The sequence below is a fragment of the Nannospalax galili genome, unplaced genomic scaffold (assembly GCF_000622305.1).
Source record: "Nannospalax galili isolate Female #2095 unplaced genomic scaffold, S.galili_v1.0 scaffold352, whole genome shotgun sequence".
NCBI lineage: Eukaryota > Metazoa > Chordata > Mammalia > Rodentia > Spalacidae > Nannospalax > Nannospalax galili.
The window spans coordinates 521,345-547,761 of NW_008332592.1; positions in this window are offsets into that span (position 1 = coordinate 521,345).

The following is a 26,417-nucleotide window of genomic DNA, read 5'->3' on the forward strand; positions in this document are numbered from 1 at the left end:
ATTTCATTCTATTAACATCATTTAAAATAATATCATTCCTCATGAGCATACTTTAAGTGATAGGCATTGTGCCACATACTTTATATCTAATCTAAGCAAGCTGGTATGTTAGTGATTTGCCCAAGGCTGTGGAACTGGTAAGCCTCCAAGATGGTATTTGAGCCAGGTCTCAGAGCCAGGCCTTAGGCGCTTTTTGCCCACCAATCCATTCACCTCCCAGTCCTCTTCACCACACCACACTGGTCCTACAAGTTCCATGAATATGTTTTTGACCTCCTGTCCACAGCTATGTTTTGCATCATGACTGGCCACTGCTCTGTGGTGAGACGGTCCAGAGCTGTTGAACAGCTTTAGTGTGCCCGCTGTCCAGGGGCTAAGACACAGCTTCCTTCTCAAGCTCTTAGATTACTATTCTTAGCATGTATTTATTCCGCAGAATGGTGGTTTCATTATGACATTTTCATATATGTATATCATGGACTTTGATCATGCCGAGCTCAACCTGGCCTCTTGTGCTGAAGGCCGCTTTCTTCCTACCCTCTCTGCCTACTTGCAGCATACTTCAATAAATGAATTATGTCTTCGGTGTGTGGAACTTGGTCCTCCTCCAGAAACTGCTACTCTCTGCTTCATAAGGAGCCCTGTGCTTACACAGAAGCTAAAAAAAAAGTGGGGCTTATGTGGATGCCTTTCTAAAATTTGCCTGCCAACACCCTCCATGAACAACTTCCCTTATTCTTCTTTAAATTTGTGTCTTTATGTATTTTTGTTTTTTATTTTAGAGCAATTGTTATCTCCTAAGAGCCACAACAAGGGATGCTCTGCCTCTGGGGTTGCCACTGCCATTCAGCTCTGTGATCGGTTCTCTTTTTACTGTTACTCAGAGTTATACCTGCACCGGACAGAACCCTGTATTACCGTTGACAGACTGACTTTTAATATTGCCACTCTCGGTCCACAGCTTGCTCACACAGTTTTCTCCTCAAGAAGCTGCACTTACTTTCTAGTGGCCCAAATTTCCTTCTTGTTTTCCATTTGAGTCGGGAGTACCACTTTGAGGAGCAATTGTGAACTGCCCTGGTTGAGTGTAGGGGCTCAGGGCATTGAGAGAACGTGAGTGATGCTGTCTCGGTCTGCTTTGTGTTGCCTTTAAAACAAACAAACAAACAAACAACAAACAAACTAGAGGCCAGTGAGATGGCTCAGCAGGTAAAGGCAGTAGCTGCCAAGCTTGACCACCCAAGTTCCATCCCAGGAACCCACATAGTGGAAGGAGAAAACCTGCTCCTACAAGTTGTCTTTGACCTTCACACTAGGTCACACATGCTATGGCAGGCCTCCCTGAGCCTCACATTAACATATAAATAATAAATAAATAAATAAATAAATAAATAATAAATAAAGAAATAAACATGCAAGTAATGCATGAAAAATACCAGAGACTGGGAAATTTAGGAGGAAAAGCAGTTAAAAAATCAGAGACTGGGCATCTGTATCTATTGAGGGCCTTGTGCTGTGCTGAGCAATGGCTGATGCCGGTGGCAAAAGCCTGAGTGGGCAGTGTGCGTGGATGGACCCAAATGTGGGGAGAAGGGGAGGGGAAAAGGGAGTTGTCATCAGAGTACATTAGATACAGATATGAAAAATGATGAGACATAATGTATGCTAGTAATTTTCCTAAATATCTTTATTTTATGTGTATACATGTATTGCCTGCATGTAGGTAAGTGCACCCGTGCCACACAATGCCCAAGGAGAACAGAAGAGACTGTCGGATCCCCTGGAACCGGAGTTACGAACGATTGTTAGCTGCCATGTGTGTTGGGATTCGAACACAGGTCTTCTGCAAGAGCAGTGTTCTTAACAGCTGAGCCATCTCTCCAGCCCCCAACTAGTAATTTTTTTAAAATGTAAAATAAACCTGCTCTTGTGGTAACTGATCCAGTCCAAAGAGACCTAGCAGTAACTAAGCTAGTCCTGCGAGATGGCAGTAATCTCTCTGAAAGTGCTGCTCCATAACCTGATTACCTCCTACAGACTTCCACCCACCCCTAGGTTCTGCTTTTTCTTAGTAGTCTTACACTGAGGACCAAGCTTCCACCTTTGGAAGACAATCTGCATCCAAGTCATAGCACTGTCACATCTGAGCCAGTATTATAATGGGTAATATTCTAAATAATGAGAAAACTAGATATCTATCTAAGGATTTTTTAAAAAAGATAATCTCTGTATGTAGCAAAATTCTTTACACTTAAGAGAATATTGAGGATACATTTTTATTCACTTGAATCTGGGTTCTGTGGGCCCTGAATTTTCTATAAATTAAGGACCATCTTTGAAAGAAAAGTAGATTCAGGTACTTTAAAGAGGCCTGTGTGGGACTTTGAAGCATACGCCTCAGAAACAGATTTCATGAAGAATGTAAGTCTCTAAAAACCTTATAAAACTTTCATTTTAGTTTTACAAAATAAATGCATGCATAATGCATAAAGTGTATCCATATATTCATGTCAGAGCAAGGCTAATGAGCTATGCAGAGACCTGTTACCTGCTGCATTTTTATTGTGGGTGTATTTATTTTCATTTTGCATCTCTGTAACGGTGATTATATGTGTGTTTTCATGGTCTGAATGTGAAATGTCCCCCAGAGGCTCATGTGTTGGCCACTTGTTCTCCAGCTAGTGGTGCTCTTTGGGGAAGCTGGGAATCTTCTGAACACGGAGCACAGCTGGTAGACCTAGGGTTTCAGGAGTAGGGCCTGAGGGACTGAGGCCACCTCCATGCCCTGTCAAGGTCTCTGTTTCCCGATTCTTTGAGATGCAGCAAACTCCCAGCACCGTGGACAGAACTGCCCCAGCTGCCATGCTGTCTTGCCATGGTGAGTTACATCCTCTCAGGCCATGAGTCAAAATTAACCCTTCTTTCCTTAAATTTCTTCTCTCAGTATTTGCTCATGGCAGGAAGAGAAGTAACCAGCAGATTGTATGAGCCTGTGTGCTTTTTAACAGTAATGATCAAACTGTACGGTATTTACGTACATTTCTTTTAGTCTTGAATTTTCTAGTCAAACACTATATTCCAAAGTCACTTAAGTCAGCACCTTTTTCTTTAAATTCCATGTTGTTTTTTTGGAGCAGGCACTGCAGGCATGAGGTGGGGAAGGAGAAATATACAAAAAATACAGTAGTTTGTTTAGAGAGAATACTCAATAATCTAGTATCCACATTTCTTACAATATAACTCTTTTCCCTATTCCATGAAGAGAGAGATTCTACTCCCTCACCCTTGAATTTGAGATTGGTTTTGGCACTGGCTTGGGATGGTGGAATGTGATGAGATGCTGTGACTTCTAAATGGCCTCAAGTGATTTGGAAGCACTTGCTGTTGCCCCCTTGGCATACCCTTTCTTCCTTGTGAAAGATCCTGAGCACAAGGGTCCTGGAGATGCATGGCTCAGGTGACAGACAACATATACTGCCAAATATGTCTATGAAGCCATTGTAGACTGTCACATACTACATATGTGCCTCAGGGAAAGTCTACAGACCTGTGTAGCTGAGCCAGCATAAGGTGCTGACCCAGTGAATCATGAATTAGGTGGTGCTTAATTTATACTCACATTTTTGTCATTGAGTTATAGGATAGTTTATTAAGCAGCAAAATAAAAATGGTCCTGGTCCTGACTCACCCAGAGAATTTTTAAAAACACCTTAGTAGGTGCTTTGAAAAACATGGCTTAAAAATAATTCATGGAATATTTTCTTCATTTGATACAAGAAAAAACAGGCAGGGAGGGGCCCAGATCCTTGTATACAGGCAGTCGTAGGGCAACTGGAAGCAGTCAGCAGCCCAGAACTGGGATTCCTGTCCAGTTTGGGGCTTTCTTCATACATAGTCATCATCTTCTCCCTTTTCTCAGTAACTCGGTAAACACAATTTCTTAAATATGATCAGTACGAGGATCCCTTCTGGAGGTTTATTGAAGATGGATATGCTTTTTATATTCATCATTGTAGGGTGAAAGATATTTTTATTTTAAATATTTTATTATTTTTATTTTGTGTGTATGAGTGCAATGCCTGCAGAGGACAGAAGAGGCTGTCAGAGCCCCTGGAACTGGAGTTATGGACAGTTGTTAGCTGCCATGTGGGTGCTGGGATTCAAACTCGGGTCTTCTGCAAGAACAGTGTTCTTAACTACTGAGCTGTCTCTCCAGCCCTGAAAGATATTTTTTTAAAGTTTTTTTATTATTTTTATTTTATGTGTATGAGTGTATTGTGTACATGTATGTAAGTGTACCCATGTCGTGTGATGCTCACAGAGGTCAGAAAAGGACATCAGATCCTGTGGAACTAAAGTTATAGACTGTTGTTGGCTGCCATGTGGGTGCTGGGAACTGAACTTGGGTCCTCTGCAAGAGCAGCCAGTGCTCTTAACTGCTGAGCCATCTCTCCAACCGTGGGTGAAAAGTATTTTAAAGAACTAAATATAATAAGTAAAGAAATATTTAAAGCTAAACAAAGGGTTTATTTTTTCATGATAACCACAATGAAAATCTAAGCTAGAATATAAGCATCTTGAATTGTCTCCCGAGTCTAACTTTCTGACCGAGAGGCATGCTGTTCTGCAGTGTAGATACTAAAGTCTTGATTTTGAGAAAATCCTTTGTCTGCTTTTAATTCACAAAACTGAGCTCTGAATTGTAAGTATGCTGTTGCCATCACTACAATCTAGATGCATCTTGGCAATCATGGGGAATATTGTTAAGCTCTCCAAATCTTCAGTGATGCTTTTGTTATTCCGACGAGCTGTCCAGGCTGTCAAAAACATATCTAAGTAATTTGGTCCCTGAAGAGAAAATAATGCATGTCATACCTTTGAAAGTAGAAACCTTTTCCTCTGCTTCCAAGTAAACAGTTCACTATTTTGGATCCCATTTGAAATTCCTCACAATTTTTTATTCAAAGTACTTTTACGAAACTAGTACTGTTTTAATTCAGACATGTTACCTTACTGCCTTCCTTTGTGTGCTTTGTAAAACTACAAACTAATGTAAAAAGCATGAATTCAAGTCACCAGTTTTTTCTTTATGTATGGTTTTAATAAAATTCTAAATATGAATTTTGACAACAGATACAAGTAATGTTCCTATCTGTTTTCGATTTCCTTTAAAAACACTCTTGCCATCACATATTAGGGAATGACCCATCAGATAGAGTTAGATTGTTTAGTTCACATGCCACCTCAGGTTACATTTAGTGCTACTGGCAAAAGATTTTATGGGTCTGCAGATCTTTTAACTTTGTTCAAATTTTTGGCAAGATTTTTCTGTGTGTGTGATATTTGTTTCCTCTTGGCAAGTTTCTGACAACTTGATGCTTCTAAAAATATATGTCCGCGATGTGATTTTCAATACTTGCCTTGCACCATTTTATTTTTTGACACTAAAAATTTAGCTTCTACCAGACCTTGAGCTGAACAAAATACATTCGGCTGTGTGTTGCCGCAGTTTGGGCGGTTACCCTCTCGGTGCAGGGCATTCCTCTTGTGGATGAATGTTCTACAGCCACACAGATGAAACGAGCAGTGAGGAAGAGTGACCACCGGCCCTCTCCCTTCAAGCACTCGCCACGCTCACAAGACCAGGGAGAAATCCTGGACCAGCTTTTCAACTTTTTATCAAATTAGCGTTTTGAGACATCATTCTCTGTGTGTGTACATGTGTATGTTCCTGCGTGTAGGAATGATGCACGCATGTGTCTATAGGAGGCCAGAGGCTGACAGCAAATGTCTTCCTCACTTTCTACTTGACTTACTGAGGCGGGTTCTCTTGTTGAACCTGGAGCTTGCTGTTTGGTTAGTCTGCTTAGACAATTTGCCCTGGGGATCACGTGTCTCTGCCTCCCATGTGCTGGGATTCTGGGAGGGCAGCCATACTTGGTATCATGTGGGCTCTGTTGCATTCAAACTCCACTTCTGCTTGCCTGGCAAGAGGTTTATCTTCCAAGCCATCTCCCCAACACTGAAAAGATATTCTTAATAGAAGAAAAAGGCCTAATCTGGAAAAAATAAGAGCCATTCATTAATTTTTTGGTCTGTTTATATTTCAAGTCATCAGGAAAGCAAGTTCATTTTTATCACATTGAAGTGGTTTAAAGCACATTAAACAAAGGATTGTTCCCACCATAGCAACCATCAGTCACTTCCTGGACTGCAGATTCCAAATGCAAATTCCAAATGGTTGAGCTGTCCCTTAGGTGGGACAAGAGACTCTACAGCCTCACACTGGCATCTAGTGTCAAGTGACCACATTTACTTAGAATATGCTGCCCAGAGTGGAAGTCACTAGTGACATGAAGCTAATTAAAATTAAATTTAAATAGATTTAAAAACATAGTACCTCACACTAGCCACAATTTAAATATTCAGTAGCCACAGGAGGCTCCTGGGTACCGCACTGGATGTCACAGATATAAAACCTATGTCCTTACTATGGTAGCCTACTTTTTCTGATAAATGGAGTACACTATATCATAGGTTAAAGCAATATATGTACTTTGAAGGCTAACTCCTTTGTAGTTCACCCTGGCCAATATGATAAATTACTCTAGGCCAGCTAACATGTTCGTAGAACTTTGCCTTTTTCTTTGTTCTTCTATTGAAAATACTTCTCCGTTCTCAAATTTATTTTAAGCACATTACTAAAAATTTGGAAGAAGTTGGCTCTTCCTCTTTTCCTCTGGGCAGCTGTCTTGTGAATCAGTGTGCATGCCTGGTCTGTAGCAAGGGCAAACTGAATGAAAGAGAATATTTAGGACATTTATGTGATTTGAACTAAGGAGAGCATTCTGATTGTGTACTTTACAGGATGCAAGGAAATCACCCTTGATGAAAGTCCCCACTGTAATTTCCATATGGACTCCATGGCCTTAAAAAAATACCAGGAAATGGTATATAAATGAATATATTTGTTCTATATTTGAAGTTCCATCTGTAGCCACGTCCAGCTCTTTGCTGCCATTCCAGAGTTGAGTTACCACAGACAATGTCTTTGAGCCTAAAGGGCAATATGAGAAAATCCATCTGTAAGGCAGAATCTGCTCTTCGGATTCCAGAATTGAGTTTTTCTTGAGTACAACATCTACCTAGATGTGTTCACCTCAGAACAAGTGTGCCAGGGTCAGGGTAGCATCACTGTGAGCCAAAGACTGAATTGACTTCTCTCAGATATGATTTGATGGAGAAGAGTTAAGTGTTGTTCTATGGCTGTGATAAAACTATGTCTATGAAACAAATTGAAGACTGTACATTCTCAGAACAAAATGCAAACTTTTTAAGGCTATTCTAATTAAATCTTTTAAAAAGCCAGTTGTTACCGGGTGTGGTGGCGCATGCCTTTAATCCCAGCCTGGTCTACATAGTGAGTTCCAGGACAGCTGGGGCTACAGGGAGACCCTGTCTCAAAAAGACCAAAAAAAAAAAAAAGCCACTTGTCTGTTGAGTCATAATTAACGGTCTGAATTTTTAAAGATATGAGTCATTTATCAAGTTTTAGAGCAAAGACATGTGCTTTGGATATTTGTGATGGAGGTCGGTCTTTACTATGAATGAACTGAGGATCTTGGGCAAATTACCACACTTCTCTGGTTTTCAACTTCCTCCTTTTAAAGGAAAGTGTGAATTAAATTATTCCTAAGAATTTTCAGCTTTAGTTTCTTATAATTTCAAGCTGATAAAAATTAATTGTGGCCTTCAAAACATACTCAAACAACCTATTTTAGGAATCAGAGCTGGAAAGATGGCTCAGCAATTAAAGGCACTGGCTGTTCTTACAGAGGACCTGGGTTTGATTCCCAACACTCACATGGCAGCTAACAACTGTCCATAACTCCAGTTCCAGGGGTTCTGATGCCCTCTTCTGACATCCATGGCATTGTACAACACGAGTGTACTTACATAATTCAGTCAATACACTCATACACATAAAATAAAAATAATAAATACTGGGACCTTGCTCAAGTGAACCTACGCAGTGATGTCATCATAAGACCCATGCAAACTCAAGCAGACAAAAGCTCAGCATAGAACTGTGGAAACAGGCAGTAACCCCAATCTTACTATTGACAACTGATTAATGTTGGGTGAGGGAGAGCTGATCATCTTTAAGGGGGCGACTCTAGATAGGCTGACTAGACCCCAGAGGATGAACTTGCACTGAGACTTCTAGGTACACTAATTTGACTCAATAGACCTTAACTTAAATGACAGAATGCATGAAATCCAATGGGGGACTATGGGAGGGTGTGCACGGGGGAGGGGCTATAAAGACGATTAAGATGTTGTATATGAAATATAAAAATTCAATAAAAAATACAAAAAAGAATTTTATTAACTGAAAAATTTGTCTTAAAATAATAAACACAATGTCATTAGGTAAATTTAACTGATGACATCACCGAAAAGTTGTTATATATTTACACACAGTTTTTCAACACATACATAAGGAATACAATGCATAAGGAACTTGCAGTCTGGGTGACGGGGATGGCAATAAACAGTAATAACTACAACATGAGATAAGATGTCTGTCTTGCTTTAGAAATTATAATAGGTCATAACGAAATTCTTGAGAAACATGTTGATAGAAAATAAGGTCAAGGGATAAACTTCTTTTAAAACCTGTATTTCCATATATTCTTCTGAGTAATTTTATTATATAAATGAAATGCTTGGCTTTCACAGACATGTGGACACACGTGTAGGCGTGCAGTTTGTTATATGGGTGTAATGTTGGTGGGGATGAGTGTGGAGGATGATCTTGTTGCTAAATGAGTATTATTCTCCAGAATTTGGTAAAGCTGTTTTATTTATGGAGTTATTAGTAAAGCTTTATGAGATTATGTGCCTTTCAACATCCTTCTAAGTCTTTAAATAACTCTACATTATGTTAGCGCTAACTCATTAAGTCCCTGTCATATTTCTCTTAAATATTTGTAAAACAAAGTTATATTCGCATTTGAATTTGGGCATCATGCTCTACTGTGGAAAAGATGCACTGAGTATGGGTTTAAGTCTCTCCAGGCTTAATTTTCTTTGTGGTGTTTTTTGCCACTGAATATTGGTACACATTGCATTTTGGTTGTTCATTTGTTTATTTCCATTTCTCCCTACCATGCCTCACTGTGTAATGTCCACAACACAGGGATGCTTGCTTGTTGTGATCACTGTTCTAACTGCAACGTTACTTGGACATGACACTGAAGCCTATCCATGGAATGGACAAATCCAAGTAAATTCTAGAATTTTAAATGAGTTAAATGTTTTTATTAAAAAAATAAACAAGTTAGGCCGAGCGTGGTGGCACACACCTTTGATCTCAGCACTGGGGAGGTAGAGGCAGGCAGATCTCTGCGAGTTCAAGGCCAGTCTGGTCTACACAGTGAGTTCCAGGCCAGCTGGGGCTACAAGGAAACCCTGTCTCAAGAAGACTAAATAAATAAATAAATAAATGAATATATAAATAAATATGCTCCAAACATGTAAGACTGGGGATATAGCTCAGTGGAAAAGCACTCACCTACAAAATACTTGCCTAAAGCTTGTTTAATTATTTAAAAAATATTTTCTTTATTATTTTTATTTTATGTGTATGAGTATATTGTCTGTATGTAGGCAATTCACTGCCAGAAGGGCCCAGCTCTGGCACTCCTGAATACTGGAGACCCAGAATTCCCATCCCACAGGACCACAATTGCACCTGCCATCTCTCTCTCTAAAAGTCCAGGTACAGAGACGGCAGGACCATGATTAACTACTCAGTGTGACAGACAGTAGGAATTTCTGTTTCCCTCTAAACGTTGTCCTAGGACTACTGATGTAACGATGGCTTCAGAGATGCATAAACATTAAAACTTAATAAATCGCATCTTGCAAGATCATGTAAATATATATCTCAATTAAAAGGAAAAGATCCCATGACTGATTTTCAGATATGCTGTTTAATTCTGTCCAAGTTAGTCATCAATTCTCACAGGTGTAGAGTACACACAATAGGTTGTAAAATGGTACCATAAGGACTTGCTTTGATATGTTGGTTGGTCCTATAGTATTTAAACAATTATGACCTTATACAAAAATGCCATTGTACTTGATGCCCACAAAATAATGAAATCTGACCACTCTGGGTCACAGGGGGGGACAGTTGTTGAGATGAGCAGCCGGTGCTCCTGTTACTTTCCTGATCCTTGTAGGCATCTGAGTAACAGACTGATTTCTGCTCTAAACCCAAGGGAAAAGAAATGATTGCCAATTTACTGGCTGCTTCTGTTGTTGCTTTTTCTTGATGGACTGACTGATTTTTTAAAATTTTGTGTGTATGAGTGTTATGCCTGCCTGAGTGGAAGGAGGACAGAAGAGGGCGTCGGATCCCCTGGAACTGGAGTTATGTGGATGGTAGTTAGCTGCCATGTGGGTGCTGGGATTCAAAGCCTGGTCTTCTGCAACGACAGCCAGTGCTCTTAACTGCTGAGTCATCTCTCCAGCCCCCTGCTATTGCTTTTCATTTCATCCTTGTATTAGTTACTTTTTGTTTCTGTGATGAAACAATTTACAGATGGAAGAGTTTATTTGGCTTACAGTTCCAGAGGGGCAAGTGTCCACTGTGGTGGGGGAGGCACGGCAGGAAACAGCTGGAGCAGACGGCTGAGTCTTCTAGGCTCTGGAAATAGAGAGACAGACTGGAAGTAGGATGAGACCATACGTCTGCCCTCAAAGTCCACCCCCAGAACCGGCTTCCTACAGCATGGCTACACCTAAACGTTCCATGTCTCTCCTCAAACAGCACTGGGGACAATGTTTTCAAATACTTTGAGTCTATGGAGGACATTCTCTTCAAACCATCCCAATCTTGTTTAGGGTAATGCCAGTTCCTTTTCTCCTTTCTTGACCATCACTCAGGCCCACTTTCTTTTTAAGAATTTTTATTTATTATTTTTATTTTTTATGTGTATGGTTATTGCATGCATGTATGTAAGTGCACCCATGTCATGCAATGCCTGCAGAGATCAGAAGAGGGCATTGGATCCCCCGGAACTGGAGTTATTGGATGGATTTCAGCTGCCATGTGGGTGCTGGGAATTGAACCTGGTCCTCTGCAAGGGCAGTCAGTGCTTTTAACTCCTGAACCATCTCTCCAGCCCCATTTGACCCCACTTTAAACTGGTGCCTTTAGTCAGCTTGCATAGCTGATCCTTGTCCAAAGAGATGCTGATGTCCTCGTGGTAAGGATTGATTAAATGCTTCTTTCTCTGTAGACTATTTTTATCTCTGTTTCTACTGGTTATAATGAAAAGAACGATCTGAAGTAACATGAATTCTATAAACAAAAATTCATATAAATGTTAACCATAATTCATCTGATTCAAATTAAATTTCTGAAACTATGGAAAATAGAATTTTATGAGACAGTTTTAAAATGACTGTCTTGGCGCTTACTGGACATTTAGTCTTCAGGGAATTTATGACTTGGAATTAACTGTGCTTCTTCCTAGTTCTGTGTCTGTCAAACCTTCGCCTTCACATGGGGGGCACAGGAATTTTGGACCCATGAGGGTTAGGTCTGCCCACCTTTCTCCTTTTTCTTTATATGATCATGCTAAGCTATGTACCAAGCACGGCTAGGTTCTGGGTAGGGAATTCCCAGCTCTCCCCTGGCATTTTCATTTCTTATCATCTGAAAAACCTAATCTTTATTCCTAATATTACTCAAATTGTACTTGTATCATAGTTCCAGAGTCTCATTTGAGCCAAACTGTCCATATTAAGCAGTTGCAAAATATTTATATAAACTCTGTAATAAAATATGAAGTGTGAATCTGTATTTCTAAGACATCTCTGTTTTATTTAGGGAATTCTTTGTGTCCCTGGGAAACTCTACTCAGAGGAAAATTTGAAAATAAATCTTTTGCCCACTGTTGTGATTCTGTGGGATTAACTGAAGTTGAAAGTCACTGGAAATTGTGGTGACTTTGAAAACTTAGGTCCACAAAAAACTTGCACATGGATGTGTATAGTAATTTTATTCATGATTGTCAAAACTTGGAAAAAATGAAGGTGTCCTTCAGTGGGTGAATGAACTGTGAAAGACACAGAGGAGCCTTAGATGGTTATTGCCAAATGAAAGGCTTCTTTGAACAGATTACATGCTGTTAGCAGTGGTGGCACACACCTGTAAACTTGGTACTCAGAAGGGAGAGGCTGGAGGATGGCCAATTTGAAGCCAACCTGGGCTACCTCGTGAGACCCTGTATCAAAAGACAAAACAAAAAACAGACAATGAGTTGTATGATTACCTCGACGACATTCTGGAAAAGGTAAAACTATGGACACAAAGACCACAAACATTCAGGGAAGGGAAGAGATAAACAGGCAGTTCACAGAGGATTTTTAACATAGTGAAACTAGCATGTAAGATACTATAATGGTGGATCTGTGTCATTTCACAGTCGGCCAAACTCAGAAAGTACAATGAGAGTGAGCCCTAACATAAACTGTCAACTTGAGCGGTGATGTTAAAGTAGCGTCAGCTGCTATGATGACTAGATCGCTATGCTGTAGGTTACAAGTGTGGGTGAGGTTGCGCATCAAGGACATGAAAACTCACACTTGCTACGCCATCTCACTGTGAATCTACAGCTGCTCTCAAAACAAATGGTGTAAGGGAAATGTACTTGTTGATGGACACTTGGAATTGGGAAGCCATTTTGACATGTTGAAAATATGACTCTTGGAATAAGAAAGACATTGTTTGAGCCTCACCTGCGCCTTTGTAGAGAGCCTTGTAAAATAGAATAAAAGAATGAGTGATAGTCACCTTGTAAAATTGTTAGGAAGAATAATTACTATTACTTCCAACAAGCTCAAGAAATAACTCAGTAACTTTCAATAGCTTAGTAGCTATTACTTCTAATAGGTTCCAGGTTTGGGCTTGAATTGGTTCTTTACCGGTGGGAGCAGGAGATATGCTCATCAGTTCATCGGGCAGACTCCCAAGGACTGAGGGCCCTTTGGTGTCAACAGATAAGCTACAGCCGTTTAAAACGCAGTAAGTGATAGAGAAGAGATTATGTCTGGCCAATTCCAATCAGATGTTGCTTGAAAATTCTGCCTATTTTCCTAGCAGTGAAAATATAAGATCTCTTTAGACAGCTATTTAAAAAATACCTCACATATGTTTATCCTTGAAAAAATATCAGCCATGATCTACAGATACCTTTATTTCCTGGTGAATTTTCCTATTAAATAATAATACGTACATGGAAACAAATTACTAGCAAGAGGTAGTGACAGCATGTGAAACTTGTATTAGTAGAGAACAGCAACAAAAGCTTCTTGAGAACATCAAACAGCCTCTTTCCTACCTCATCCTTTACAACACACTAAAGAGCCCCACTTAAAAAGTAAAACACAGCATCCACTCTTCCTTTCTCTCTTCCTGCCCCTTCCTTTCTGTTCCTACGTCCTCTCTCCCTCCAGGCCAATGGACTTCTGAGGAGGAAGGCCTCTCCCTGTTTTCAAAGGGACTGGTGTCACTGACCTAAGATCACCTCCTTCTTTGCCACAGTGACTACTTCCAAAGTGGACACAGATGGTGAAGGTGGGATGTGGCAGGAGCTTTACTAGGGCTCCTGGGAAAGAAACAACCTTGCTGTGAGGAAAAGGCCCCTGAAGAGGCCATTCTTTATCTGGTCATCTTTGAATTGCAGGGCAAAGCTCAAAACTAGCGCAGCTCTTTCCACCAAAGAAGCAATGGTAAGGAGTCCTGGAAGGACTCACTGTAAGAACTTCTGGAGAAATGGGATGCCACTGTCACCTTGTTCCGAGTCCATGCAAAGCCATCCTCTGCACGTCTAAGTATGTGAACCAACGCACGTCCTCTTCTGAGCCAGTGGAAAGAGCGTTTTTGTTATTTGCTGCTGAAAGCATTCTAGCTAATATCAGTCAACTAATGAATGATTAAAAATAGTTATTTCTGTTATGTTAGCTTTTATTGACATTGTGTACATAAATGTTAACAAAGATATGGCAAGACATTTATGATCATGGCACAGGATAAAAGAAAACCAGGAATTTGAAACCCTGGGAAAATAGTTCTGAAAAGGCAGCTGGCTTATCTTCTGAAGCTAGCAGCATTATGTGAATGTGCTTTGATTCACTTTTTTGACAGTTCTGTGAGTTGTTACGCGACCTTATACCTATCTAGGTTAAAAACACAGCAGAAACACCATGCATCAGTATATGAGACAGCTGGAGTAGACTCAATAGAAATTAATCGTGTCATGGATAACAGGAGTGGAATAGCATTGACAATTACACCAAAATTAATGGCAGGGATTTTTTTAACACTTGGTATTAAAAATGCAATTTTGAATCTAGGTTCAATAGCCTTTTAAGACTAGGTTAGTTTGCCAGGTGTGGTGGTGCATGCCTTTGATCTCAGCACTTGGGAGGCAGAGGCAGGTGGATCTCTCTAAGTCTCAAAAAGAAAAACCAAAAAGAAAAAGAAGACTAGATTTTTAACAAGTATTTTTTAAAAAATATTTAATTAATTTTTTTTTTTTTTTGTTTTTTTTAAACAGGGTCTCCCTGTAGCCCCAGCTGTCCCGGAACTCACTATGTAGACCAGGCTGGCCTTGAACTCACAGAGATCCGTCTGCCTCTGCCTCCCAAGTGCTGGGACTACAGGTGTGCACCACCACGCCCAGCTTTTATTATTTTTATTTTATGTGTATGAGTGTATTTTCCATATGTATGTAAGTATACCTGTGTCATGCAATGCCTATGGAGGTCAGAAGATGGTGTTGGATCCCCTGGAACTGGAGCTTTGGACAGTTGTTAGCTGCCAAGTGGGTGTGGGGAACCGAACTTGAATCCTCTGGAAGAGAAGCCAGTGCTCTCAACTGCTGAGCCAGCTCTCCAGCCAGCCACACACATATATTTTTTTGAACAACTCATAGGCACTTATTCTTAGCACTTCAAATAACAATGCCTCTCTTCATGAGCCCACTGCAAATAAGAAACTTCTCTGATCAAGGATGAGAGCAACACAAATCTATGGATATAAACATAAATATTTAGAAAGCAGCTTGACAACATGACCATTTAAAAAGACAACAAACATCAGTAGTTCTCGTGGGAATGTGTATTGCAAAGCCTGCAACATGTTTTCAGACTGTGGAGATAGAATCACACTAATGCTTTTCATGATGTTTAAGCACCCTGTATTGGCTTTTCAATATAGAAATATTTTCCAACATTAAGAAATTCAGTACACATCTACTAATTATTCAGGACCAACTTTCACATGCTTTGAATTTCACTTGTAAACCTTATTGAAAATAACATTAGACTGTCATTGGTGTAGAATAAGCGTAACATATCATTCAGGATGAACATATATGTACACCTGCTGAACACATGAAGATTATTTGCACCCTGATTTCAGTGATCCCTGAAGCAGTTGTCCTAAATAAGGAGGTTCCATTATTAAAGATGGAGGATTCTACAAGCCACTCATGAAGTCCTGCACATACCCTCTACTGTCAGATTTCACTGTGTACTCTGATACCAAGCTCATCTTTCCAGATGCCTACTTTGATAGGCGGGCCCCACTAGCTCAAACTTGAATATCCCCAGTTAAGGCTCCTTCATATCTGGGTCTTTTTCCCCATCTCCTCACCATCCCTTTCCATTTGTGGCAGAACATGGCTCTAGTCATAAGGGAAAGCATCCTTGAGGTGCACTGAGGCCAGAGGTCAATGTTTGGTCTGTTCATCTAGAGTTCCCTGATTCAGCTAGTCTGACTGTAGTGAGTCCCCATGTTGGGAATTTTTAAAGGCCACAATACATTATCAGATTGTGCCTCCCCCAGGGCTGCCGTGCTTGACTTTTTACGCGCCTGGCATTGGGGATCTGAACTCAAATCCTTGGGCTGTGGCAAGCACTTTCCCAACTGAGCATCTCATGAGCCTTCAAATCTTTTAATTCTACTCAGAATACCCTTTCTGAGAAACTAGGTTGCTTTCTGCTGTGCCGCAGATGCATTCCCATCAGAGATGGCGGACCTCTCTTCTTCACCTTCTATTTCTATCTTCTCCCCAGTTCTCAATCCAGATACCTTTTCTGTATTTTTCCCAGGTCATGCTAATTCTTGTCTCTGGATATACTTTTAACCATCTCAATCCGGTTATTTTTCTCTTAGTCCACTCAACTAAGCTATCAAGTTATTCTCTAAAGGAGCATACCCAAGACTACATTGTTTGCTATCCCCCAATTGACTGGAGTCATAAAAAGACATGCCAGCATTATGACCGTGGAAAGTCAGAAGACTTTAGTTCCATTTCTGCCTGGGGAGCATTGAGGTCATGATTCCAGTTGTAGCACAGCTTACTGGCTAGCTACTAAATACGTTTCTTCTCTCCGTGCATCCTAAGCGTGACTTCATCTAATGAAAATGATAGTTAGATGTTGACTTAAAATTCTTCCATGCTCAAATTCATGGTAGTTGTTTTAATCTATCTTGTGGCTGGAGAAATAGGACCACTTACTGATATTTAGAAATAAATTATAAACATCTGGGATCTGTTACAACACATGGAGAAGACAGAAAAAAATTTGTCCATGAAATATCTTGCGTGCATTGTAATGGAGAGTACTGCTATTTGTGATCACTTTGGATGGTGATTCGCGTGAGTTCTCTTAGGGGCCCTTGCTCCTGGAGCTAGCAGACAAACTATACAACATATCTTTATCTGAATTTTTCATAGTTTATATCCAAGGTAGGGGAACTAGAGTAACTTACAAAGGCAGACACCCAGCACCTTGTTCTGCCCACGGTCTCCCTCAGCTTTGCCAAGCCCTCGTGGGGCTGCGGTCTCACCCCGGGTTGGTAAATGCCCCATGTCACGTCCACGCCAGGGAGCCACCGGGGCTATTTGTTCTGCTCCACTGCTGCGAAGATGGCGCCAACGCCCCTCCCTCTGTGGTTAACCACAGCACCTTCTCAGAAGCGACCTCTCCGCAGCAGGCCCCTCCGCTCAGAGGAAAACTGCCCCTCCGGTCACAGATGGTGATACTGTAAGTGACTTGCTGTCTTTAAAATACATTTCAGAGCTCTTCAAAATGTCATAAGCAAGAATTGTTTTTATAAGATGGCTCAGTGGTTAAGAGCACTGGTTGTTCTTGCAGAAGACGCGGGCTCGAATCCCAGCACCCACATGGCAGCTAACAACTGACGGTAACTCCAGTCCCAAGGGATCCGACACCCTCTTCTGACCTCTGCGGTCATTGCACGACACGGGTGCTCTCACCTACATGCAGGCAATACACGCATACACATAATTTTTTTTTTAATTAAGAAAAAATAAGCCTAATTACAGAATATTTATTTTAATTTTCCTTCCCTTGGGGGCCCAATACCAGGGCCAGGGCCATAATGAGATAGACTGATACTGTGCTAAGTAAGCCAAGTCCCTATTTCTTTGTCCTTACCCTCAAAAAGCAGTCCTTCCTTACTTTCTGTCCCAAGATGTCTACCCATGGTTGCATAAGAACACAGCCTGTGGATTTCAAATTATTTCTTTTTTTTTATTATATTAAATTCTTTGTAACTGGCAATTCCTCTTCTGATAATCTTCCTTAAAGATTCACTGGCAAAAAAATAAGATCAATCAATTGCTGGGAAAAAAACCATCACTAAATCAAAATGACCATCGACTGGTGCTAAGGGGGAAATTGTATTACATCTATGTAAAGATTATCTCCAGTTCTTTAAAGAAATAAACAGTATCTACATTTATATTTGAGTAAGAATCTCGGGATATGCTAGTTAGTACAAGAAGAAAAGTGTAATGCAAACAAAGCCATACTTATGTTATTTAAGAAATCAAATTGAAAATAATTGTAATTCACTTAATCATTCAACAAATACACATTCATTTGCATCACACTTAACCTATCCCCATGGCGTTCTAACATCTCCATTAGGAAGATTTGTACCTAAAATTCAAGGAAGCTGGAGTGTCTTTGGTTTCCTTTTTCTTTCATCAGCCTTTCCGCAAGGTGACTCCACTGGCAAATCCTATCAATTCCACATGGCAAATGTATTCTGAATCTTGACATACCATCTCCTCATTCACTGCCACCAAATTACTGTCTCTCCTCTGACTATAAAAACCCCACATTCCACTGCCCTGTTTTACTTACACCGTGTAGTCATAGTCAGCATCATTAAACCCAACTGCTTAAGAATCTCAGGTGGTTTTACATTGTATTTAGAATGACAAACAAATTCCCACTATGGCTCATAAGACCCTGTGTCCTCTCATCCTACCATTCAGGTCCTATTTAACGAATTAGGCCACGCAATTTGCTCACACAGCTTGGTAAGCTCTCCCTGGTTAGGGACTTTGCTGTTTCCTTTGCTCTGAATTCCTTTCCTTGTCTCCACTGGATGGATTCCTCATCTTTTAAAGTCTCTCCCCTAACCACTCTATCTTATATAACCCTTATATTATTTCAGTCATTGCAATCCCTCATTTGATTTCCCACATAATGTTCATCACTCTCTGAAGTTATACTAAATTACTGTTACGCTTGTCTCTTCACTAGGAGGTAAACTTCTGGAGGTCAGACAGGGTCTTTATCTTGCTCCCCGAGAAGTTCCTGGCACAGTAAACATTTGTTGAGCAAATAAACTTGTCTGTAGAAAATGAAACTGAGCTACTTACAGAAGTTAAATGCGGAAGTGGAAAGGGGAAATAGAATGAAGGAAAGAAGATTTACTTTCACAGCTGAGAGTAAGGCTGAGCGCTGTGCTGTGTTCCTAAATCCCCAGCAGGACCTGCCCAGCAATGCTGCTCTGCAGATCTCCTGTATTGTTTGTGTTTGCCAAACATGCTGTGTGTGTTTGTGTGCGTGTGTGTGTGTGTGTGTGTGTGTGTGTGTTTATTATGTCCCTTAAAGGCCATGAGCTAAAAGCTTGGTTGCCAACTTTGGGAGGTGATTGATCATGGAGCTTTGACCTCATTGATGGTTTAGTCCATCAACTGGTAATCACTGGGCTTGCAATTTTACAGGCTATTGACAGAGGCTTAGAAGGTGGTACCTAGTGGGCAGGAGTAGGTCCCTGTGGACAGGCCCTTAGAGACTATATCTCACTCCTCTTCTCTTTCATCCTTAGTGCCAGGAGGTGAATAATTTCCTTTACCACATGCTTCTGCCACCATGATGTTCTGTCTCAAGAAATACCTAAAAGAAATGGAGCCAGAGGAACCATGAACTGGAATCCCGGAAACTATGGGCCAAAACCAACCTATTCTTCTTTAAGTTGTTAATCTCAGGTATTTTGTCACAGCAACAGAAAGTTTCTTAATTTATAAACACACAGACATGGGGGTTAGCAGGTAGATGAATTTTATTTATGATGTTTCTAATGCCACAAGTAAGACTGGGTAGCTAATATCAGTACCACAGAAGCTTTGCAACAGGAGTTGGACAGAGCCTTTTAGGGCCTGGGTCTGAGTCCAACATCAGGTTGTAAGATTTGGTTATATGGCTTTGTTACAATGGGATCCATTCCAGCTTCATATTTCTGTGTGAGAAGATCCAGTCAGCATTCCACCAGGTTTGTCCTTTTGTCCCCAGCATCTTGGCATTTTTTGTTCCTCCTCCTCCAGTGTCATCTCTGTGGGACATTTGTGGGAGCATATATTGACATAAGGCACATTTGTAGGACCTTGACAGAATGAGCACTGCAGATTTTGAAGACATGATCTTCAGAAACAAACTGAAGGTCAGTGCGGCACCACCACTTTCCAGTGTAGTAGCTACGTTGCGTTGGAAATCAGAGGCGAGCTCCTGGACCCACACTCACCTCCAGTGCCACACTGGAGGATGCTGTCCTTCCCGCTGTTCCCCCTGCTCTCTTCTTCCCCGGGCCTGTTAGGATGCATGTTGTGGAGAGATAGCTAGCTGTACTCCACTTTTACCTTGGAGAATCTTCATATTTGACCTATGAGAAAGTGAACAAATATTTTGAAATATTATATACAAGGCATTGGGTCTAGACTCAAAGGAAAAAATTCTGACATGCAATTTAAAAAGTTTATTTTTATGTGTGTGAGTGTCTTGCCTGCATGTACACAAATACACCCATGCATGAAATGTTTGTGGAGGCCAAAAGAGGACTTTGGATTCCCTGGATCTGGAGTTATGGATGGTTGTTAGCTGCCATGTGGGTACTGGGAACCAAACCTGGGCCCTCTGCAAGAACATCCAAGGTTCTTACTCACTGAGCCATCCCTCCAGTCTCCTAATAAGCATTTACTTAATAATAATAGTAATTTCAACACAATTACTCTTAAAATAACTTTAAATATTGTTGTGTAAATGATGAGCACTTAACAAAATCAAGAAAATCATACGTCTCACTTGAAAATCTCAAATACTTTAACCACATCATATTGTCCATAGACTATTTTTGAAGGAAATTCAGGTCATAATTTTCAATTATAAGTTAGTAGAGTAGAAAAATTACTCTTGGGTGTTCTACAAAACTGAATGAAGGCTGAATTAAATCAGAAACAGGTTGCCTTTTGAAAAAAATAAAAAAATAATTTAATTAGGGGCAGGATATTAGGCCAGTTGGTAGACTGCTTGCCTAGAAGACTGCTTGTCTAGCAGGCATGAATCCCTGGTTTGATCCCAAGCACCTCATAAAACTTGGCCTGGCAGTTCACATCTGTAATCTTAGCACTTGGAAGGCAGAGGCATCAGAAATTCCAGATCATTCTCAACTATATTGTAAGTACAAGATCAGTTGGGTACATGAGACTTTATCTCTTAAAAAGTATTATAAGATCAACATTTTTTCATTAGGATTTATAAGGCAAAAATAAGCAAATGTAAAATAAAGATTATTTTTCTTTGAATATAAAATATAATAGAAACAGCTTAAAACTTGTCAGTTTCCTTTGTTTGTGCATATCCATTATTTTCCAGATATTCAAGCATACAGAAAAGTAAAATGAATAATGTTAAAACATATACCGACCACTTAAATTTTATAATTGTTAAAAAACTTGCTGTATTTACTTCATCTATTTTCCCTGAAGTTTTAACCTGAATTCTGAACACTTCAGAATGAATCTCTTCAAAAGTAAGAGCCATTTCCAGTATAACTACATCCCACTATTGAAACTAAATATAATAAAAATTGTGTTATTCTATCTACTACTTAGTCCATATTTAAATTTCATATCTTATCCCCTAAAAGTCTTCTGTGTATACTACAGTAACCAGGATCCTAATGAGGGACACATACTGCATTTAATTGTGATGTTACCTATCTGTTTCAATCTAGAACCCCCCCCCATACACACTGTCCTGGAAATGGAACCCAGGGCCTTGTGCATGTTAAGTAAGTGTTGTGCTACCGAGCCACCTCCCTAGCATCTGCTTCCCTCTTATAAATACTAACTGGTAAAAAAAAATAACTAACTGGTTGTTGTCACTGGCAGATCATGTTTGTAGAACAAACCTCTCTTGGACTTCCTTGCTTCCTGGTGATCTGCTTTAACCTGTTCCTGTATCTTGCTTTGGGATGGTTAGGTTTGGGTTGAATGTATTGGGTATGAATATTTTATGACACAATTTGCTTTCTGATGATTTGCGAGGTACCCATCAGAATGTTCATGATGTCTGGTGTTCCCTGCACATCATACACACACTTAATTTTCAAAATTCCTTACAATAGATAAAAATGTCCTTGATTTTGTAATGCAGCTCCTAAAATCAACTTCTTACACTATATTAAAACAAATGACTTTAACAGATGATTGATTGACTATCATTTTCCTCAAGCATGAGCTCAAAGTTCTTTGAAAACTTTTGTGTTCTGATAAATTAAAATACCGCCATGCTTCATTCATGCTGGAGAGCTATGATGGTTTTGCTGTGTAAGCACCCGGGGCCCTCACACTGCCTCTTTACTGGGGCTCTCAGGACTTGGAAGACAAGTATGCCTTTGTGTGCTTTGCTGTGCCTCTCAAACTGTGCTTTCTGCCAATCAAAACTGACCAGTCATGCTGTGCCAGGCTCCTGCATCAGTATCTGGGTGTCTGCCAGTTCCTAAACCCGGCAGTAGGATAAGTACTGTGTTGATACACATCCCACTCAATTGAAATTCTGGGCAAAATTATGATGCTTTAATGTTTCTTTGGGAAGGTATTTAACATAATCCTTTCAAACTTTGGACACATTGACTTTTAGATGTTTATATATAAGTAGCCATAATTTATATGATTTAAATAATGATTAAATGTCTTTAAATTTGACTGTGTGCATTTGCTGTGGTTATTATTGGACATTGCTACTCTATTTAATGGAATGTACATACACTTGTTTCTGGTATTTTAGCAACGTTCAGAATGGAATCTCGAATGTGGCTCTTGAATTATATAATGTTCTTAGTGGCATTATACTGGAAGTTGTTGGAAGTTGACCTGTGTTTAGAATTATTAGGAGAAGACCAGATTGACCTTTTCTTAGTAGCTAGCTTAGTAGATTTAAGTCTCAGGATGAGTCCTTGGGTTATGTTTGCATTCGAATGACTGTTCTTTTGCATTACTGAAAATAATGCAGCAGTTCACAATATTAGAAAGGTAGACACTGAAGAAGTGGAAGTCGTGGCCGTCAGCACTCTGCTTTCCTTTTTAGAGCTGCCTTTGGCTGGAAAGGATTACACAGTGTATGTTCTCCAACTGTTATGTAAAATTTTATTTTTTTCCATGAGTTCTTCAGCTAGAAGCCAAAACGGTGTTTTTCTGGGCCTAAATGCATTGCTTGGTCTTCAAAAGCCTATTTCATGGTCTGCTAGATTCCAATGGAGATGCTTGGTAATGAGATAATATTTATTTATATGGAAAATAAATTTACAACAGAGTGCAAAATGCATGTAAGCAAGCATTACCAGCTTTAAAAAATTCATAGTGAAGCCATAGGAATGTGTCTAGCTTCTCCAGGAAAGCACTTTCTCCATGGATACACTATAAATTCCTCATACAAACACTTAGAAACACAAGTGTGAGAATGTGCAAGCGTGCAGACACACACACACACACACACACACACACACACACGCGCACCTTTTATTCCTAAGTACATGAACACTTTGAAATGTCATGATATTTCTTGCCATTTAATTAAAGCTGCAGAAATCTTAATATTTAAAACTTTTCATCACTTTGCTGCTGTTTTAACATCAATTGATTAATTTATTTCAAGGAAGCCCCATGCACCAATTAAATAATTTATGAGAACAATTAGAACAGTGAAAGAAACTTCTGGAGTGTCTTTTGGTGACCTTGACAGTTGATGTGTTAATAACATTTCAGACAGACGACTTGCAGCAGGCTTCTGGCTCAGAGCTCTGCAGTAAATTATGGCTGCATTGCAGATTATCCTTCAGTTCCATAAGAGACACCGGCTTCCTCAGTCTCTTGCTGATGTTTGGGCTACAGAATCCAAAAGCACACTCAGTCTGCCACATTTTATCGGAACTTAATGTGATTCATAAACATGCTTTCCTCCAAGACACACATTGTGTGATACCTTGACCGTGAATCTTTTCTTATGATTAGGGCGGCAGTGTTCAGACTGAGGGAAGTAAAGCTTTGTGCGTGGTCAGGTAGGTCTCCTCACAGGTTCCACACGCACCACTGAAGTAATAGTGGGTCCGGGCTGAAGAAACCATGATGCTTCGGAATATGTGTCGCTCTCTTTCTGCCTTTACTTCCCTTCTGCCTCTAGTTCTCTTTACACTCAGTGTTGATGTAGTGAGGACGGCTCTGAAAACTCTCACATGGACTGAATTCCTTTTGATGAAGTGGTTATAAAGCTTGATCTGCACTGAATTTATATAGTAAACTGTTTTGTTTGTTCTCACAGTCTTTCATTTGCTTTAATGAATTACCAACTGTATTAGTCAGGGTTCTCCAAAGAAACAGAACTGGTAGGATGAATACATATGTACAGAGATTTATCAGCTTAGCTCACAGGATAGAGTCCGAGTAGTCCAACAATGGCTGCACCACACTGGAGAGGATGAGAATCCATAGGCGCTCAGTCCATGAGGCTGGATGTCTCAGTAGTCCCAATCTGGTGCTGAAGGTCTGATCAATTCCAAAAGATCAGCTAGTCTTCAGTCTACAGCAGCAAGATGAACTCACCAGCGAGAGAGAAGGCAAGCAGCAAGTAGCCTGGCGTTCTCCTCTGCCATGGCCTTTTATACCAGCTGCCATCAAAAGGTAACACCCACATTTAGGGTGTGTCTTCCAGCTTCAGATGATCCAATCAAGAAGATATCTCTCATTTCAGTTAATCCCAGATTCAGGCAAGTTGACACCCAGGATTAGCCATCACACCAACATACGAAAATACTATTTTTAAATGTAAAATCCAGGCTCTCTGTATCTCTTGAAATATAAGGAACATTTGCTGTGTCCATAAGCATCCCGGCTTTCCACCTTCAGCGTGAGCTGAATACTTACCCTCTGCAGTTAACAAGTACTGTTCTATCACCTGTGGTCACCAGCTGGCTCCCATGGCCTTTGCATTCTTGGCTTTTGGTTGAACTTTTGACTTTTGAGTGTGTTTAATGGCTATCTTGCAAAGCACAGCACCTCTGTCTACAGCCACATATCCCAACAATGGAGGAAAGATTTGGTTTCTTCTTAAAAGACTATCAGACCTTGGAAGGGTATGTAAGACATTCAAGCTGTTAGCTTTCAAGACCATGAAAGTAAAACTGAGTTCCCCTATTAAAAATGGGAGAGGGGGTGAGGTGGTGCTCAGTAGAACATCTGAGTAGCATGCATGAGGCCCTGGGCTCCTTCCCCAACACCAAGTCTGGTGGGAATGAAAAAGGAGGTTCTTGCTTCTGTCTGTCTTCCAACATTGCTCCAGCCAGCCCAGCCTGTCTTTTTGGGTCCACAATGGTAGGAACCACAAAGCTAACTCCAGGAAGCTGAGTGCTTCATGTTAAGAGTCTTGTCAAAGCCCAGGCTGCCCTTCTGTGGAGTCAGCAGAGACCTTTCCCAAACCAATCTCCCCCAAACTCCTCTCTAGATGGCACAGCGAGTGTGGTCTCTTCTGTAACATTTAGTGTGATTTCATTTACATCTGCGCTAAATCTTAAGAGCCCGTTGCTTTAGCTTACAGCGGATTTAATGCCTCTTTCCTTAGTGTTTTGTTGTATTTTTATCCCACATGCCGTTATTTTTTTTTTAAATGTCCTATAAGAAATTCTGAAGCTAACACCTCCATCTTTTGTATTTTTCTTCTTTGCTTATGAGAGTCTGATGAATACGTGTGTCAAAGGGACACATTCTCTTCATTAATAGAGGTATTTACCACAAGCCAGTGTTAATGTCCCATTGGAAACAGGCCTGCAGGAATGCTCATATTTTCAGCAGGTTTTATTTGCTGAATCGCTCCCTAGTGCATTCTTTCAGAGTAAAGTAAGAAAAATACATTTCTTACGCCTGGCATTTGGGTTTTATTTTAAAACTGGCCATTGTTTTCAGTCACAGTTCTGTACACTGCTGCCTAAGGCTGCTTTGTAAAAGTGCCTGTGCTGGAAACCTGTTGATCATCAAGTTCTGACTTTGGGCATTTCTGTTCAGCCCCCGGCTAGTGCTGCTGCTGAGCGATGGACATTGACCGAGAGCAGCCCAGTGCCTTCCTTCAGTTCCACTCTAGAAAGGGCTGAACACTTTGCTTTCCTGTCTCCTCAGGGCTTTGTGAAAATGGGATTTCACTAACCTAATGTTTGTCAGGGGATTTAGAAGGATAAAGGCCCTGTCCACAGAGAGAGAATATTTCTTTTTGTGTGTGAATTTAGAGACAAAGGCATAGTTATTGAAGTGTATCAGAATACAGTTTATGCAGAATCAAGCCAGGCCTGTGATCTGGAAACTGGAGGATGGTGGGCTGCACTACACTGTAGACGCTGTGAACCCACAGATCAAGGAAGCAAGTGCCAAAGCCAAAACAAGACAAAAGCCTGGCCTGGTGGGCAAACATAGTCCCAGCTACTCGGCAGGCTGAGGTGGGAGGCTCATAAGTTCAGTTCTCCTGAGCAATTTAGCGAGATCCTGTCTCAAAATAAAAAGTAAGAGACCCAGGATGTAGCTTAGTGGAGGAATGTTTGCCTAACATGTGCAGGATCCTAGGTTCCATTCCTAACAATGAAAAGAAGAAGGAGATAGAGGAGGAGGAGGGGAGGAGGAGGAGGAGGAGGAGGAGGAGGAGGAGGGTGCTGGTGGTGGGGGGAATGATAAGGATGATGGCGGTGGTGGTCA